The sequence below is a fragment of the Thalia democratica genome, chromosome 5 (assembly GCF_965202585.1).
Source record: "Thalia democratica chromosome 5, ktThaDemo2.hap1.1, whole genome shotgun sequence".
NCBI lineage: Eukaryota > Metazoa > Chordata > Thaliacea > Salpida > Salpidae > Thalia > Thalia democratica.
In genome coordinates this window covers 65,762,563-65,768,713 of record NC_139169.1, presented here as the reverse complement: position 1 = coordinate 65,768,713, position 6,151 = coordinate 65,762,563, and the positions used below count along the sequence as shown (strand labels likewise).

The 6,151-nt window shown below is 27.6% G+C and overlaps 1 pseudogene; it reads right to left on the bottom strand.

The window, feature by feature from the left end:
- Window positions 1-1,120: 1,120 nt before the first annotated feature.
- Window positions 1,121-5,634, bottom strand: LOC145836752 (ubiquitin-conjugating enzyme E2 J2 pseudogene; annotated as a pseudogene).
- Window positions 5,635-6,151: the final 517 nt, after the last annotated feature.

The following is a 6,151-nucleotide window of genomic DNA, read 5'->3' as shown; positions in this document are numbered from 1 at the left end:
ATACTGAAAACATAAGTTATTTTTAGTAGTCCCACTTGAGTACCTAAAACTACATTAAACCGCTTCAAAAAACTTCTTGATGATTATTACAAACATAACAAAAGAAAAAAACAAAAAGGGATGCAGAAAAACTGAAAAAAAATGCCGAAAAGCCCGAATCTTCTGACCAAAAACTGAAATCAGTATTAAGTTCGAAACATTTTGCATTGCCACAAGGTTTATGACGATTAGTGTTTATACAATGAGCAATCTACTTTATTAAAAAAGTTAGTATATTCGATTTGTAAATATTCTTTAGAATTAACTAAGATGGAAGAGTATTTTTACCCAAAAAAATCATTAAAAGTTAATCTGAAATATACATAGTTTGTTTTTAATCTTGGCGCCGTAAAATAAACCTTCTGTTAATTAACTTTTTTACAACGCAGTTCAGAAGTATTAAAACAATGTTTTTTGAATAAAAGTGTTAGTTTAGTTAATGTACAGTAATAATTAGTCTAGAAAGTTAGAAGAACAAAATGTTGGTTAATATAATTTAAGTTTAATAAAACAAAAATAATTTTGAACATCTCTTTTTAACAATATCACTTTGTTTTTTAGATGAATCAAGCAGTAGCAAAAGCAAAAACGAGCTGAAAACAACTGATACAAGAATTGAAGAAAACGTACCTATTTCAGCTGCTAATCAAAGTTTGTACTACTTAATTGATGTTTAAAAACACCTATAAATTTAAAATTTTTGTTTTTTTAGAGGTAAAGTTATTGAATTTCATTTTTTTTATCATTATAAAATGTGACGAATTTTGACTGTTGAAAAACTGAAGATAGTTATTTATATTAGTACAAAATTAACTTAATTTTTTTGTATTTACGCACTATTTATTATTTTGTAGTTGCTGTCTCACCTCATTGAATTATGTAAATTTAAAAAACCCTTTATATAATATTTATAAATAACTTTAAAAAAATTAAGTTATTAGACATCATTCATCCATTATTTTAATTAAATAGTTTAATTGAAAAATAAAATATAGTGTCTTTTAAAATATTCAAACATTTATTTTTTATATGATGAAGGTTTTTAATAAACTTTATTGGCACTAAAATTGCAGTTAGAAATTTATTTAACAGCCACAATTATAACTGCTATAACCACAAAAGCTCCTGCTGCTAGTAAAGTATACAACCAAGCTTTCTTATCTTCAGTGGTGATCAAACTATCCTCAGCAGCTTCGTACTTTTCAGGATTTGCCGCCAATTTTTCAGCTATTTCCTCCTTCAACTCAGGAAACAACTCACCGAACTGCTCATCATCACTGCAGTGACGTAATGACTTCAGCGCCAGTTGCTTCTTGTATTTGTCTGATCTGTGCATTGCTCCAATGTGATAAGAGTCCTTGTCGACCATGAAAGATAACAATCCTTTGAAAAAGTCGAACTTTAAGGTTAGAATTAATTTGTTGACTTTAGCTGATTTCTTACTAGTTAATTTATAAAACATCAAGCAATTAATCTATTATAAATAAAAATATTGTAAATTGAATCTTTTATTTATACTATTTGACAGTCGGTTCTGCATTGTTAAAGATACAAGGAATATAAGTAAAAATGGTTTGTAATAGTACTGTACATAGCTACGCATGAAAGATTAAGAGGTCTTAATCAGATATCAGCTTTTAACATTTTTTAATTTTTCACACTAAGGTAACAATGTTTAACCCCTAAGGGATCTTCAGGCCTGCAAAATAAAATAAATATAAGGATGGATAATGGGTAATGATGGATAACTAAAAATATATAATAATGCAAGAAATTATAAATAAATTCAAATTAAATTAAAAAAATTATAATATCAATACAGTGTTATTACTAGATAATTAATCAACTAAATTAAAAATAATAATAAAAAAAAAAAAAGTTCAAATAGTATTTATAATTACAATAGCTGATTTGTTCTAAACAGATTTAGATTAAGCTTATAATAACACAAAGCAAAATGGCGTTTAAAAAATAAGGGTACAAGCAATAACAAAAATAAGTGATAAAAGTTTTAAATACGCTTAGTTTTAAAATAAAATTTCCTAAAGTGCGGGCAGGTGTAGAAGAGCTCTTGTCTTTTGTTTAATATTCTATTCTTGTTAGCAAGTGCTATTTCTTTTTTTTTTCTAGGTTGCAAGTCTTGCAGATTTTACCTATAATCATATGCCATACAGAAAAGAAAACTCCTCAGTCAGATACATCAGCAGTAACTCCAACCACCCGACGATAATCAAGAAAAACTTACCCAAACTGATTGAGAAAAGACAAATAGACTGTCTACAGACCTAAGAACTTTTGATAATGCAAAGCATAGCTATCAAATTGCTCTACTTCAATCCAACTTCAAACACAAACTTGAATATAAAAACAAAACCGACCCTGTTGACAAAAAAACGTAAAAGAACGAGAAAAAATATGTACTTAAATCCGCCATACTGCCAATCAATACAAACTAACATTGGGAGAAAATTCCTAGATCTAATTGATAAACACTTCAAAACAGAGAGCATGATAAAGATCTTCAACAGAAGCAATCGCAAAATATCGTACTGTTGTATGGAAAATGTCAAATCATTAATAACATGCCACAATAAGAAGATACTAAGTAAACTGAATCATAAGAACGACCAAGAGGATAAAACGTGCAATTGCCGCGACAAAGACTCCTGCTTTTTAAGTGGCAAATGCTTGCAGGAGAATGTTGTATATAAGGCAAAAACTATTAGTCAGATCGAAACAAAGGAATATATAAGATCCAAAGGAGACCAATTCAAAAAGAGGTTCATACCAATGCACACATGAGTGACATTAAGAATGAAAATAACAAGGAACAGAACTTTCCAAGTACATTTGGAGATTAAAAAACAATAACACTTGCTAGATTTTAGGTAAAAAATCATGAATAAGATTAGAGAAATAAAAAAATAGGTAAAATATGCAAGACTTGCAACCTGGAAAAAAAAGAAATTGCACTTGCTAACAAGAAAAGAATATTAAACAAAAGACATGAGCTCTTCTACACCTGCCCGCACTTTAGGATATTTTATTTTAAAACGTGGCGTATTTAAAACTTTTATCACTTATTTTTGTTATTGCTTGTACCCTTACTTCTTAAATGCCATTTTGTTTTGTGTTGTTATAAGCTAAATCTAAATATGTTTAGAACAAATCAGCTATTGTAAGTATAAATACTATTTAAAATTTATTCATTTTTTTCATTTGTATTGTTTTTAATGTTGTTAATTAATTACCTAGTAATAATACTGTATTGATATTATGAATTTTTTAATTATAATTTCTTGCACTATTATATATTTTTAGTTATCCATCGTCTTATTTTTATTTTATTTTGCAGGCCTAAAGATCCCTTCGGGGTGGAACATTGTTGTCTTACTGTGAATAAATAAATTTATTATTATCTTTGTCTCCGAAATTAAAATTGTTGAAACCTGTTGTGCCCAAGGAATAGTCCTTGCATATACCTATTGTTTATTTTTATCAGTTAAACATTTTCATGTTTATTAACTTTTATTGTGCTTTAATTTAGTATTTTTTTAAATAAATTTTTTTTATCAGGTTATAAATTTTTTATTTTTTCTGACTAATTTGATAACAGTGGATTCTATTCAACTATCCGAATTAAGTGATAAGTGTCACATGAACGAAAACGTCACTTAACAAGAACGTTCGGCATTCGAATAATCGCCCAGAAAGCAGATCTGGAAGCTGAGTTGGTAACAGGATGTGAACCCCAACGCCGTCTTAGGACATTACGGTGGGTTACTTTCATAAAAAGTAAATAACTGTATTGAAGAAACGAACATAACAAAAAATGTAAAAAATTAAAATAGCTAAAGCGTATGTTATTAAATAATTGAGGTTAAAAAATTTAATTTTTCAAAACTTGTTTATTTTAAAGTATTTATAGTATCCTTAACGTTTAAATGTGTGCTTTTTACAGTAAAGTAACTTATAAACAAAAGCTTACCGGTTATAAGAGTTCCAACAGTCCAAGCAGGGCTCCAAGACTCCTGCTGATAGTTAGTCATTGAGATGCACAGAGCTTTGTTTGGTACAAACCTACCACTTGGTGTAAGCATTCGAACTTCCGGTGCTTTCAATGGGTAGCTTTTGGGAAACTTGAGGAGTCCGTGGTAATATCCATCTTCATAAGGAGTGTCTGGAGGTCCTTCTACCTGTACACTTTTATGATTTAATAACCGTAATAAATCATAAGAACATATAAGACCAATCCAAATTTTAGTATTAAAAGAATTTTCTATATAACAAAATGCTTCCATCAAGGCACTAAAATTTTTTAAGTTATTTTAACTAAGAAAGACTTTGGTATATATGAACTACGACAGTATTCTACCACGTAAATAAAATTAGATGCAGTTTTCAAAAAAAAAAGGAATAAGTGCATATTTTGATATAGGTAGTTGATATGACGAGGGTTCGTAAGCATTGAAACTAAAAAAGAAAACCGTTTAAAATAAGTTATAAAATCTGATAAAAAATGTTATTAATGATTTTTTTATACTAAAAAAGTCTTTTTTTTTTACAAGTTACTATTGAACAATTTTGTATCAAATTGATAGAATTATGATAAAAAAAAATTAATATTTGATTTTTAATTCTTTTTGTCACACAACAGAGTATCAAAAACTTGTTAAAATTTCTTACATTTTAATTAAACCTTTTCTAACTTTTTTTAACAAAAAGGTTTATAACGAACTACTCATTACATTAACTGTTTAGTTTTATTAATCATTTTAAAAGAATTAAAGTTGAAGAATTTCAATATTTTATGTGATGTCACAATTCGTGTTGAGAAGAGAAAATGAAAAAAAGAAGCGTGAAGTAAATTTGAGAGAAAGAGTTTAAAACTTGGCTTGCAGATGCGAGTCGGATTATTGACGGGTGAGACGCAAAACGCAAGGAGAACGTTTCAGTCCATGTCAACAATGTCTAGTATTAAGTAAATGTGCCTACTGGGCTCTTGTTGGAAGTCATTGGTAGCACTTTTGTTGTAACTTCTTTTATCTTAATTATTTTACAATATGTTTATCAATCTTGTATATATTATTTATATGCACTAATAACTAGTTTCATTACATCACTTTTATAGTAAGTACTAGTATATAAATTAAGCCGGTGTTCCATCTGAAAGCCTGTAATACTTTAAATAACCGTTTTTAATAACCTTATTTAACAGCAGCTTAACCTACCAAAACCCAGCCAATTAACATCATTATTGATGACGGTTACAGGTTTTCATTCTGATATTCAAGTCAATTATACATCATAATAATAATAAAAAGTAATACAACTTTTATGTTTATCTAAAAAGTGTTAATTTACCAAAAAACTAAACATTTTTTGAAAAAAAAAATTACTTTAAAATATAAAAAAAAATATTATGCTTTGATAACGTGAAATATTTCAACTTAAATAAAAAAAAAAACTAACGCAGAAATGAAACTCAAGTATGTTGTTTTCTAGTGGTTTTACATCTCTGACATATGGTATAGGATTCTTTTTGAGTTCTAGAAGCTCTCTTTGTAATCTTTTGGTAGCCGTTGGAGAAGCCATGTTTTTACTTATGTTATACTTTCTAAATTGTTTTTTTTTTAAACATTAAAGATCATAGGCTATTTGTTTCTAATATAGTCAAAAATTAAAATTTGATTAACCTAAGAATTCTGATGATAACGGTAATTATGAAGAACGGTTGTTCAGTTTATAGTCTGACTAAAAATATAAACTATTTTTAAGGTTTTAAAAAAAGTTTTTGTTTGAATAAAATAGGAAAAGCTGAAATTTACCTTAATTTTGTTAAATATTATTTAATAACATAAATTGTATAAGCTACACAGTAAAAAATATTTTTTAGTCTTTTTAGCAAAAGTAAATAACCCATTGAAATACTTAAACCAATTTTGTTTAAAGAGTAAATTCGAACAATAGAAAAACATTTTTTAAAACCTCATATCCATTTATTAGTGTGACATTTGTTGTGGTATTTAGAAAAGTTCCAATGAAAGGTATTTGAGGACAATTAAAGTGTAAAAACACATTGCACCCCTTTGCTCTAATTTTGTGTCTAATA